Here is a 12,764-nt window from a genome sequence, read left to right as displayed (position 1 = left end):
TTTGACATTTACAGAAACAAGTATTATGTGCAGTAATCCTGTGTCCCTTTGAATTCTTGGTTGTGCTGTTCCTGCCAGGTATCTCCAGGTATTTGCTGACAAAAGACTTGTGATAGATCTGTAAATTCCAGCATAACCCTGGGATTGGCACCATTACTGAGATCAGTCTGTCACAGTCTATTGAGGTAGTTAGAATTTAATTTATTTTGAAGAAGCAGGCAAATTTCCACTAGGGGTGGAATATAAAGAATGAAACTCCTTTTCCGCTGTTGATGTCTCAGCAATTAATTAAGTTGCATTTAAAATGTATTAAACTTGTGATTTAAGTAATTAATCATCAAAGATTCCCTTCTGTATTAAAGCTGCATTATTGTACTCTGCACATGTGCTTGGTCCTGCAGAGGGTTACTTAGAAACTTAAACTTTTCCTGGGCTGGGCTTATGTAGTGCTCTGGAACTTGCTTTTGCTCATGTTGTCTTGTAGATACCACTCAGTGCTGCAGATAGAATCTTTGAGTTTGCAGCATTGGCTTCAAACACGCCTAAAAAGTTGTATAAGTACAGCATGGTTTTATACATTCTTGTCTAAAAGGCAGCTTTTTTAGCAGAAACACTTTTTTTTTTTCTATTTATACAAATATATTCTCAGTCTTTCTCTGCATATAGAATCTGGGGTTATGGGGGTTCTATTCCTCATTTCTTTTTTTTTTCTCTTCTATATCAGAACTGCATCAGGAGGCAGAGCTAACTTGAACCATGTTAAATCAGCTGAGATCACTTAATGCTTTAATGATCCTTTTATCTCCAGTGGAGCTTTGTGAATAAGTCCTAGCCCTGACTTTCTTTTCTGGAACACCCTTACATTGTTGTGTTTTCATACATAAAACAGCAGAATTTACTTTTGATTTATAGTAATAAGTAGTCTCAATGCCTGTGATTTCTTTTCCAATCTAATGAGCCTTATGGCATGTGGATTAAAATATGACATATAACTAGCATACTTTTTTTCCTGTGGTAGTGTTGTTGCTTCAAAGGGCTGAGGATGCTTTGGGGTGTGTGTGACAATTTTGCATATTCTGGGTGGTGGAATTCTTTTCACATACTGGCACATTTCAGCACTCTGGAGCTGACCTAACAAGTTCTTCAGTATTTTAGACTGCAGGAGGAAAAGAAACCCAGGCAAATGTCCTTCTATGGCTCTGAGAATAATATCAAAGTGTAAACCAGTGCAGTGATATTTTCCTGAGTTTGCAAACCCATTTCCCACAGCTGTTCTCCTTCTCTATGTCTGATACTTTTACTGATGAGAAATAGGTAAGAATGAAGAGTGCCAGAAAAAGGCACTTTTGGAAGACAATGTGAAGACTGGTAGTAAGGTAACAAAGGGGCAGGAAGCAGCAGTGAAGATACAAACTTAGCAGGGGTACAACTTTTCTAGGAATCTGTGTTTTGCAATGGACAAAAGAAGTTGGTTAGTATGTAATCAGTGTTTTTAAATTAAAAGTCAAATTTGTGGGCACTTACAAAAAGTATTTTGAAAATAACTGTACACTTCTGCAGTAATTCTTTGTGTAAATATTATATGTGAATAAAAGTACTGTAAGGAGTACATTTTGCCAAAATATTATATGTGCAAATAAAACACTGGATGGGTATAAAGGCTCTGCTACACAAATCAAGTAGCTGAGTCCAAATTAAGTTTGGAGTTTGTGACTGCAGTTTTGCAGCTGTGTACTGCTATTGGTTTAAAAGTGCTAACAGGATAAAGGAATAAATAGCAAAGCAGATAAAAACTGGTTCTTCAGTAATACTTTCAGGTAAGGAGAGCTCCATGAATAGAAACTATGCCTTTAATTGGAGCAGTTTATTTAGCTGGAAAGGATAGGCTTTAAGATATGCAAGCCCCTTTCAAGTTTGAATTAGAAATGCACAATTTTTATAATACTTTTATCAAGCATATATCATTATAAGGTGATGAAGGTTCTCTGGAGAAGTGCTGTTGTCCAAAGTCAGCCCAGTCTCACTCTTAAGGCCTGGCTTATTATTTTCATAACTGTGGATTGTTTCATTTGGTTCCCTTATCACCCAAAGACTGTAAGGAAAACGGTTGCTCCGTGACCTGCAAGGAAGAAAACAATTCATTCCAATAACATCCTTGGGGAAAGGGAATATTTGAACTAGACTGAAGGCTGTTAGTAGTGATAAGGACTAATAAAGCATGTATGGTGGGTAGGGGGGAAAGAAAACTTCATTCATTTTTATGAATAAAAAATGCAAGTTTTCTGTTTTTCTCATGTGTCTCCACCAGTCTTGCTAGTGTAGTGTTTTATACTGGTAATTGCTGAGAGAAATCACCTTCTTCCTGGAGATCCCTGCTGATAATTGTGTGACTGTCATGGAGAGTGGTGCATTTTGAGAATTTCAGGGTATCACTCAAGGCTCACAGTTGAGGGACTGCTTGTGCTGTGAAATGCTTTCATGCAAGGTTTGCATGAGATGATTTGCTGCTACAGTTATTGCCAGTGGCTGGTGCTTTCCATGTCTGCTTGAAAGCCTAGATAACATTCAGAATGCAGATTATAGCAAAGGCTGGATAATTGGGGTCTTTTTATGGTGGTTTGGGTTTGTTTTTTTTTTAATTGCAAAGGCTAATCATAATTCCTTCTCCCCCACCCCCACTTGTTTTGTTCTAAACCAAATTATCTGTGACTGAATATGACCCAAAATCCAGGTATCAGGGTAGTTCTAGCCCTGCTGGTATTATTAATTTCCAAGAGTTTCTCATGCAGCACTTTCAGATCCTGTGCATGTAACTGCACATGCTCCACTGACTTTCTCCTTTACCACTGATTCAGCTTGACAGGTCATTTCTGTTGGGGCATGAACTGTCTGACTGATACTTTATTTTTCCATATTTTTTCTTGGAATGGTGTCAGGATGGACATCTCTGTACAGAGATGTTGTTAACCAAGTTTGAAGATAGTACTGTCTGATTTGATTGCATTTCTTCTGAATTTCATAGCAAAACTCTTGTAATTTTAGTTTGGATAAATACAGGCTCAAATTGGAGTTGCTAAAGTAGTAGTAGCTTTTATCTATGGAATGGAAGAGGTGAATATAAATCTTTATTTGAAAGTTTGGATATAGCCCACAGAAGATCCTGCTGTGTGTCAGGAGGAGCTGCAGAGCAGGTTTTGGAAGGCCTGTGAAAAGAACATGCAGCAAAAGTGGAATCATGCTTTTTAGTAGGTTTTGAAAGACAATTCCTCCTCCTCCCCCAAATCTGAACTGCTAATATGGCAAAACTCCACTGGTTTTATTCCATTCACTTTTTAATAATAAACTTGATTTGCTTTTAAAATAGATAGTGTCTTTTAAATTCAACTTGAAAGTAAATGTAAAATTGAATGACTGTCACAGTATGTGCTGCAGCAGGTACAACCTGGGCAGCTGGTGGGTTTCCCTTGCAGAACTGGAAACTGTGACTGCCAGCTTTCAGGGGAGGCACACATCCCACTCTTCCCTTTATCCAGTCTGCCATTTTTTCACCATTTTTTCCCAGTGTTCAGGAAGTTCAGTTCTTTGTGTTTTCTTCCCCTCTGTAAAGGAGTGTTAAAGCTGATCAGCAGATTCAAATACAGAGGGAGAAAGCAGAAAAAATAGAAATTCAGTGTCTCTGCCCCTCCCTAATGAGCTTTGTTTTCTTAGGAAACCAGGCTAAGAGGCATGTCCTCATTTCAGCTTTGTTTTTTGCATTGCAAATTTGGAGCTTTGTTCCAAGAAGTCCTTATTGCATCCATAATCTCCAGTGTGGTGTGTTGAGCCTTAGGGAATTTTTCTTCAGCCCAGCATCCTGTGGGAGCATGAAGAATGGGAACAGTAACATTTTTAATAATTGGGAGTAACACAGGGAGTGGAATGGGGCCGATGGGACTGAAAGATCTACTTTGGTAATGTACTGTAGAATCAGCACCTTTGCAAGCCCACCCATTCCTCCTGCACACCCTGAAGGAAGGCAGAGCAACCAGCCAGGTTAGTTAACCTGGGGAGTCACTGAATAAATGGGAATAGGAAGGAGCTCTAATGTTAATGGTGTTCATGCTTTAAGAAATGGTGGAAAAAATAAATATCACAGGTGTTTAATTTGGTTTCATGTCTTCATTGCATGGAAGATCAAAAAATACACAGCAGAAGCAATATTTTGCCGTAGTTCAGAAGAAACAGACTTCTCTGTCACATAGTTCACATAATTGACCTTTCCATTTTTCCTCCTGAGAGCAGAGTTAAAGTGCAAAAGGCACTATTGTCAGCTGAGGAGAATGATGAACCAATTGCCCTATTAAGTAGATTCAGAAAAGATGTGAACAGTATTTTCTTGTGTTGGAAAGAAAACCCAGCTCTGCTGAGGTTGCTTTTCAAGTAATACATTGGATCAGATCATGCCAAGAATAAACACATATCAATTAAGATGAAGTGTGGATAGAATTATGACAGAAACTTTCAAAGCTGTATTAATATAGAATTGTAAAATATTGAAAATCCTTTCTTACGTAGCTATAGTGCACAGGTTCCTTTGATCTGCTACAACAGCTTCCTGTAAAGATACTATGTTTTTTAATTAAAAAAGTTCACTTAGTCATCAACCCTTTAAAACAGATAAAGATCACTGATCTAAAGTGAGATTTGTAGCTCTTCAGGATGAAATAGAGACATCAGATTATTGGTGTGCTTTTACAGCTTCTCACCCAAAGCAGGGCCACTGGTGTCTCGTGCAGTGCTGCCATAGGTGCTCTCTTCATGCAGTCAGGCATTCACTTCATAAGTCTTAAAAAAGGTGAACAACATAGTCTCACAGAAGAACTGTAGCATGTCAAATAATTCATACATCTTTTGGCTGAATGTTCTTTTGAGTACAGATTCTGTAATTTGAGTAGTGTGAATGTTACCAAAATACTATTTCCTGCATGCAAAATGATCACATTTGCTCATTTCAGTCAGAAAAAAAAAAATCATGTTTATTCATACACGTTTTATTGCCATTTTAAATGGCAATTAAAGAAAACCTGTTTTGACAATTTCTTGGTGTTGTAACATCTTATACAAGGACATATACAATAGTCTTTTTTTATACTATTTTCTTTCTGATATTTCAGAACTGTAATAAGAGAGAGAGAACCTGGTTCAGTGTTAAAGGGTTCTTTCCTTCCCCTTTTGATTCAGATCTGGAATAGACATCTCCACTTGGCTTTGCCTTGGGACAGACTGCATACATGGGCATTAATAGAGAGTGGTGTGGAGAGAAGCTTGCAGTTTTGACAGAACTGACAGATCAATTAGAGTCACTTGTTTGGGATAATTCTGCTAATCTTTTCTGAGGTCAAATATAGCCATATATAAATCTTATTTGGGAAGCAATCTTTTGATGCTTTTTCTGACAACAGTTTGGTCTAAATTTTTTTGAAGTGCTGATGTTGACTGCCCAGATGCTGCAAATTATTTCTGTCTTTAGGCAGTTAAATCCTTTATCACATGCAAAGCTAAGAGAAAGCTCTGTCACCATTACTAGGAATTGCCTAGATTGGCTCACAGTTGAAAGAACATAATGAAACCTTTACTTTACTCTGTAATATTACTAAATATTTAACAGTTGTGCCTTTGGGTAGCAGGAAGGCCTGCTTGACCTACTTTTATTTTAATCACTGAAGGGATCTTTCATTATTTGGTCCTGGCAAAGTTCAGCTATAACAGTTCTGGAAGCTGATTTTGTGTGTGGGTAAGAATATTGGTGAGAGGAAAGAAAAAAGTCTTTTATATGGAATTTCTCTTCCTTTCAGGTCCTTTTAGTTCTGTCCTGAGCTACTGGTATGTTACTGCAGAGCAGGGGCAGATCACATTGATATTAGGCACAGCTCTTGGCTTTGGAAAGAGGGATGTGTTCTGTAGCATTATCTGAAATGGGCTGTTACTAGATCCAGTTCTTCTCCTGTTCCTCTCTCCAGGCAGGCAACAATCCAGTATTTTTCTTATAGAAGAAACATCTGCTACAAGACACTTTGGACACCTGCAACTTTTCTCAAGGGTATGAAGGCAAATATTCTGGTGCTTGTAATGAAGAATGCTCCACTCTGTTCACTGTGTTTAGCTCCTCAAGTTTCCTCCTAAATTCCTAGACCTGTAAAGCATAGGAAAGTTTTACAAGTAAATCATAAATTCCATGCATTCAGATCATCTTGTTCCTACAAGCTGTTCATAGAATTTGTAAAAACATTGGGAATATTGAATAACTAAGTAGATAGGTATTCCTTTGAGAACTGTAATTTCAAAACTGTTATTCATAGTTTCAGTAATTTTGATCCCCTACATAAACTAAGAAATTTTCCAGGCTCTTACAGCCCCCTGGGACAGCAGTGGGAGGAAGGTTCACCTTGGGCTGCCTGCAGTGGTTCCTGTTCCAGCTGTTGCTGCTTGGTTTGTGTTCCTTCCTGCCACCACAGCAGGGCTGCCTCAGCTGCCTGTGCTGCATTTGCTGAGAAACTGCAAACATGCTTATTTAAAAACAGACATTATCAATAGCCAAACATTGACGTTCTCCCAGTTTATAATTCTCCAGTTTGAAATCAGCATAGCTTCACCCTCAAAAAAAAGTTTATTTCAGCTTTATCTTTTTGACAAAATCTTACTGTTTTGTATAAAACCCGTGCCTGGTAGGGAGGCAGGAAGAATTAGTTGGTGTTCCTCACATCACAAGAGAAAAGTCAAGTGCTTCATTTCATCCTGAATTAAAACACTGAAGTCTGAGGATTATTTATGAAATGTTTTTCCATTAAAGATGGCAAACATCTGACTGTGTGGAAGAGTTTGAACTCCTTTTACTTTGCTGGTTGAGACTTCCAGACAGACAGTTTGTGCACAGTGTGTGCAGTCACCCCCCAGGGCTGTTTGCAACATGGCAGAAGAGTTGCTGCTTTGTCTGTCAACACTTCTTATCCTGTTCCTCCTTCTGCACTCTGGAGCAGTTACCAGACATTCTGGGGTGCTTGTGGTCTGAATATTTCTTCACAGTTAAGCAAATGTGCTGGTATTGATCAGGGAAGCAAGTGGTTAAAGATTAAAAATGTGCATGTTGCTGAAAATTGAGCATAATTCTGTTTTAAAATTGCATGTTGGTGCACAAAAGGGCCTTTTATATTCCTCTAAAACTGGTGAAATTTATAGAAGATTGGATTGAGCCAAGAATGGGTAGTTTTAAAAATTACAACCTGCAACTAAATATCAAAGAAATGGATTTCAGTTAATTATGGAAAAATGCTAAGACAGGGCATGAAAAAGTGTTCCAGCTCTGTATAACAGAACTTAGATGTTCATCAGGGCAAGGAAAATAAAAATTGCCTTGATTCACATGAAAGGAAGCAAGATAGTTGAGCCCTGAAACAAGGGAGAGTTGAGAAGCTTGTGGAGTTCTCTTTGTTACTGGTAGATGAATTAATATGTTAAATATTTGTAGCAGCCTGTCTGCAGCACTTCTTAAATTAGAAGATTGGAGACATCAACTTAATTTCCTTTCTTTGCTGCTCTTGAAGCAGCTTGAGGAAAGAAACTGAGACAAGAAAGGATTGTACAAGGAGACTTGTCTGCAAAAGCTCACATCAGCTAAATCTTACATGGTGAATGCAAAACTTACCTTTCAGTGCTCTCCTGTGAGCATCTGTAATGTTGGGGTGTCTGAGAGGGGACGAGGCCTCGTGGGGCTGGGAAGGTCCTGTCTCATCCCTTGGACCCAGGGCAGGGCCCATGCAGGGAGTGCCTGCTGCAGACACTGCTGTTGGAATTGGGGCAGACTGTGAATTCTGCCTCTTGGGGGCCTCTGTTAACAGGCCTTTGTGAACTGACTCAGTGAAGAGTTGGTTTACATGTTAAATCAGTAGCTTTATTTCCTTGAAGTTATTTAAATGTTTAATATGTCTGCATGTGTCTCTCAGGACTGTGCAGGGACAGGAGCTTGTAGGTTTAGTGTCTGTGTTTCAGAAAGGTTCTGGCAGCATCCTCACTCTGATCTCTCCTTGGAGCTTGTTGCCATCAGAAGTGGTTCAGCAGAAAGGACTGGACACAGGTACAGCAGCCTCTGTCCCCCCAGATCCTTCCAGCTCACAGAATCTCTCTCTGGTGTTTGTGCCAGTTTTGGAATCAGTAACTTTTTCTGCTGTCTGTAAAGGTGGAAAATAAAACTGGTTTGGGGAACTTTGGTGCTTGCTGTGTTTCAATATAGTAGACTATGTGTTAGCTGAATTTTTTTTGTATACTTAGAAAAAGTTGTGTCCACATGCTGCAACTTCCTCTCTCTAAGACAAGGAGGAGGGTCAGTAGTTTTTTGCAAAGGCTCAGAGAGTGTTACCTGGTTTAGGGAGATCTAGTTAGCTACTTTGCTTACTTTTAAAAGGGGGAAAAGAGATCACTTGATCAGTCAGCAGGACCACATGACAAGCAGCTGAATGTAATTAGTTGGGGAGGGTGGCTGTGTGGGGCTGGCAGCTTCCCATGCCCTGCAAATATTAGAGCTATTAGTCTGTACTACATTATTTTGGTTTTGTTTCTTTCTCTGCTGATGCTTCCTGTAGATGAGAAATGGCTCTTTTTGTGTGACTATGGTATTCAAGAGATCTGAACTGTGTCAGGAAACTTGCCACTGAAGCACATTTGGAAAACTACAGATCCATTCACAGCTGTTAAACATAGGTATGTAAACACTTTTTCTTTTCTATTTATTTTCAGAAGATTTATTACTTTGTTTTCCTTGAGCTGACTGTGCCAGTTGTTGTTCCGTTGAGAGTTTTGAAACACTGTTGCTGCACTTTAACAAGCTGCCTGGAATACTCTGATTTCCAGAGTTCAGCATTGCTGCATCCTCCTGTTCTAGAGGGAAAAGTACACTTGACTTATGTAACACAGGCTTTGGGGTTAAATAACAAAATTGAAGCTCTTTTGGTATGTATTTAGTCATTGCTTTTCATAAATAAATCAGTCAGATTTAAATACAAACCACGGTAAGTTTATTGACATGATGCCTTAAGTTTTAGCTTTCATATTTTCCAGATTCTGTACTGCATTAGTATGTAACTCTGAACTTCATATAAAACATCAATAAGTTCTTTTCAGTTTAGTTAGACAAAACAATATTTTTCCAGCCTGAGAACCAAGGACACCATTGCAGCTTCAGGCCCAAAAAGTGTAAACAACAGGAAATTGAGGAGAGCTGTCTGGGAGAATAGGACTCCATAACCTGAAGCTGTAATTGCAGAATTAACCCCAAAACGTAAATGGACTAAAACTTATAAGTGTGAAAACTTGTGACCAGACATCCATCTTGGGTGGAGCTTTGCCAGGGCTCTTGTATTGCCCCAGGTGTATCCTTTGAAGGCCTTTTAAAAAAATACTTACTTATTCCTTTAACACTGTCTAGCCTCTGTTCTAGGTAGCCTCTTTAGGCATCAAACAAAATAAATGAAATTACTGCAGTGAGCAGTGTCTAGATCCTGTAGCCATAAGATGCCTGTTCTGGTCCCAAGTCACCAGCCTACATTTTCTTCTGTGTTAAGTCAAACTTGTTCTGCAGTTAGAAGGTGAAATTAGACCCCTGATAGTAACTGTGCTTTGCAAATAACATTTAGAATACTGAACAAAGTAACTCAGTATTTTGAAATGTTGCAGTGCTTGATTTTTTCCCCCTCCATTTCTTCCTGTGTTTCCATTAGCATTTAAAGATCAATTTTACTGAATGTATCACTCCTTTAGAATGGTGGGGTTTTTTAAACTGTATTGTGCACCAACATGTTTGTTATCATGTTTGCTAAAGGGATGATAAAAGGCATAAAAATGGTGTGTTGCACAGGCTGGTTTTTTTATTTAAAAAAAATTTGAACAGCAAGGATCCATGAAAGCTCATCTAGTTCACATTCCTTGTTCAATCATACAGTAATGGCTTGAATCTTAAAATTAATGGTAAAAGCAATAGGAAGGTGAGCTGTTATTACTGTGTTTTGCATCCCCTTTGGAAGAAGATCCAAATATCTGTACTCATCTGACTAAGTCATGCTATGCCAGCCCAAGCACGATTTTGTAATCAGGCATCCTTTGTAGCCATGTGTTTGCCAGCATTTTTCTAATCATGGACCAAAACTCCAGTTTTTGTAGACTGTAAATAACCAAGGAGGAGTTGTTCAGAGAACACAAAACAGTATTCTTTTCCACTTCTGTGGAAGTCACAAGGCTTTCCTAGGGTTTTATTTGATGTCTAGCATAGAATGTCTTAAGATGATTTTTCTCCTCCAGGTCATCACCACCTGACTTGTGTTTATGAGAGAGAAGTGAGAAATTAATAAATGTAGTTCAGTAAATATCTTTTTGTGTAGTTTCCTTATGGACATCCCCAGTGTATGGAAAGTTTATATAAAGTAACTGGGAAAAAGGATTTTGTAAACACGGATGCTTGGCTCATTCTTTTTGTTTTTCCTGTGCTGTGTGGATGGATTGGTTGTTGTAGCTGCTTCACTGTAATTTACTGTTATATAATTACATGTGCATTTTGAATGTGTGCTACAGAAACTATTTCTGGCACATTTTAGTGTAGTGATTTCTAATAGCCTTAGTTATTTGAGGATTAAACTTTGATAATGTTGGATTCTTTTGCACACTGCAAAACAACATGCTTTCCTTCACCATACTCTTGCTGGATTTCCATATATTTGCATGTTTCTAACATGCCTTTAATTTATAACACTATCTTAAACAAAATATCCTTAGTAATTAAGCCTGGTAAAGGCAAACAGGGAATCTAATTCAACTGGTTTCTTTGAGCATGTTGCTAACAATGGCATTAAAGAGAAATTGTAATTTTGTTTTCTTTAGAAAAAAAAAAGTAGAAAAAAGAAGACCAACAAAAGTTCTGAAATTAGAAAACTTGGAACGATCTAAAAAAAAAAAAAGAAATCTTAAAACAGTTAATGGAAAAAGATCAGGAAGGTATCCTAGTAGAATGAGGGAAACAAGACAATGGGAAGGAGAAAAAGGAGTAACTTTTATTTGGTCTAAAATGTTATACTTCATAGCCTGGAAAACAGTGTAGTTCCTGCTTCTGAATTTTGTTTAAACATTGTGTCATAGAGATACAGTTTCTTTTTAAAAAGGTCTGTTTTGATACATTGTGATGCAATTGTTGGTATAAACAGAAGAACTGGGATCTTGGTGAGGAAATTTTCTGGGAGTGGGCAGGTTAGCACACCTCCACTATCACTGGATTCTTAGTTTCTTCTATAGTAAATCACATGCACTGATTTAAAATCAAACCAAATGCTGCAACCAAAGTCAGTCTTTTAGCAGCTGATGAAACACCAGCACCTACTTTAATGAGACTTTTCATATAGAAATTCTTGTGGGACAATACCATTACATACTCCCATTTTCTTGCAACTTGTGCACAAAAGGGGACAGCTGAACAGATTCTTTCCTTACCCTTTATACACTTATCCTTTATATTCCATTCTTCATTTCAAGGGTTTGATGCCTTTCTCAGTTATGGTGTAGGATTGGTGGTTTGCCAGTTTGTGTGAGATTTTTGAGTTCTTCACAAGCAGGCAGTGTTTCTGTTTGGTGTCTCACCAAGACAGCACAGTCTGTATGCACTGTGGAGTGATGACTGCATACACATTTCCCTGATACAGTTTTTGACAGGAAACTTGCACTGCTTGGATCAATTAGAGCATTCTGACTCGCAATTTATTTTCATAGAAAAGCTTTGTATATTTTTTCTGGAACTTGGGTTGTAGAGGTGGTTGCTCTGTAAGCTAACTGCTGCTTATGAAACATTTATTAGCTTTAAACAAAACCATTCTGAATTTTAATTGAAGCCTTCTAAGGGTAGAGGTAGGGAATTGTGTGTTACTGTAGGTCAGTTCAAGTGAAACTTGAGGATGCTCTGTGTGCATGAAATGCTATGAAAGAATTCTTTAGGAAGGCACCTACAGCATGAAAAGTTGGCAACAGCTGCCAGGTTACAGGTGAGGTTTTACTCTACAGCCATCTTGGGGCCTCCCTCCATCTGGGAATAACTAAAATGAAAGATATGGCATTGGAACTGTGCTGCTTTTTGCTTTCCTTGCTCATCTATTCCTATGTAACACCAATTAATGTAAGAAATTCTGCTTTACTGTGCAGTTTATCTCAGGAGTCTTTGTTGTGTATCAGGATTTAACTATAATTCATGCTGTATTATGGGATTCTGATCTGAGCAGTGAGATAAATATTGTTGGCAACTCAGGTTGAAAAACAGCAGGCTTTTTGAATGGAAGCTTTGTGCTGAGCAGTTCAGCCTGCTTAATCAGTGATTCTTTTGAATTATGCCTTCCTGGAGGCTCTAGAAAGCTGTGCTAGGATATGAATTGAAGCCAGCATTTTGCCAAAGCACTGTCTGAGTATTTTGGCAGACTGCAGGGCCTCAGTGGAAGCCTTGGGCAGGGTTAATTTGTGCTGCAGTTCCGGAGCTGATCAAGCAGAGGATAGAGTGAATTAGGGGCTTGGATTTCAATCCTTGAAATAAAAGCCCACTCACACATCATAGTTTTAGCTTTGCTTTAGTTTGAGTGATGGTTTTGAGCCACAAGTATGCTTCAAAGTGGGTGTATCTTGCTGTCTCACAAAGATTTCTGTGAAGATTCTTTGCTGTCAAATGTTAGTGAAGACCTGCTATCCTGAAGATAACAGGTTGTGGCCTA

The 12,764-nt window shown here is 38.4% G+C and overlaps 1 protein-coding gene across 2 annotated transcripts in view; it reads left to right on the top strand.

Moving 5' to 3' along the window:
* RAB27A (RAB27A, member RAS oncogene family) overlaps window positions 1–12,764 on the top strand; it is a 28,599-nt gene that overhangs the window by 1,547 nt on the left and 14,288 nt on the right. Inside the window, exon 2 of one of the 2 annotated variants that reach the window (XM_079317709.1) lies at window positions 8,616–8,733. The exons of the other annotated variant lie outside the window; for it this stretch is intronic. The gene's annotated coding sequence lies outside the window, so the exon portion shown is untranslated. The remainder of the gene's footprint in view (window positions 1–8,615; window positions 8,734–12,764) is intronic. 2 annotated transcript variants of the gene reach the window in all.

The sequence above is a fragment of the Erithacus rubecula genome, assembly GCF_903797595.1.
Source record: "Erithacus rubecula genome assembly, chromosome: 14".
Taxonomy (NCBI): Eukaryota; Metazoa; Chordata; class Aves; order Passeriformes; family Muscicapidae; genus Erithacus; species Erithacus rubecula.
Note: the sequence above shows the minus strand (reverse complement) of the source record. Positions and strands in the feature narration are given on the sequence as shown.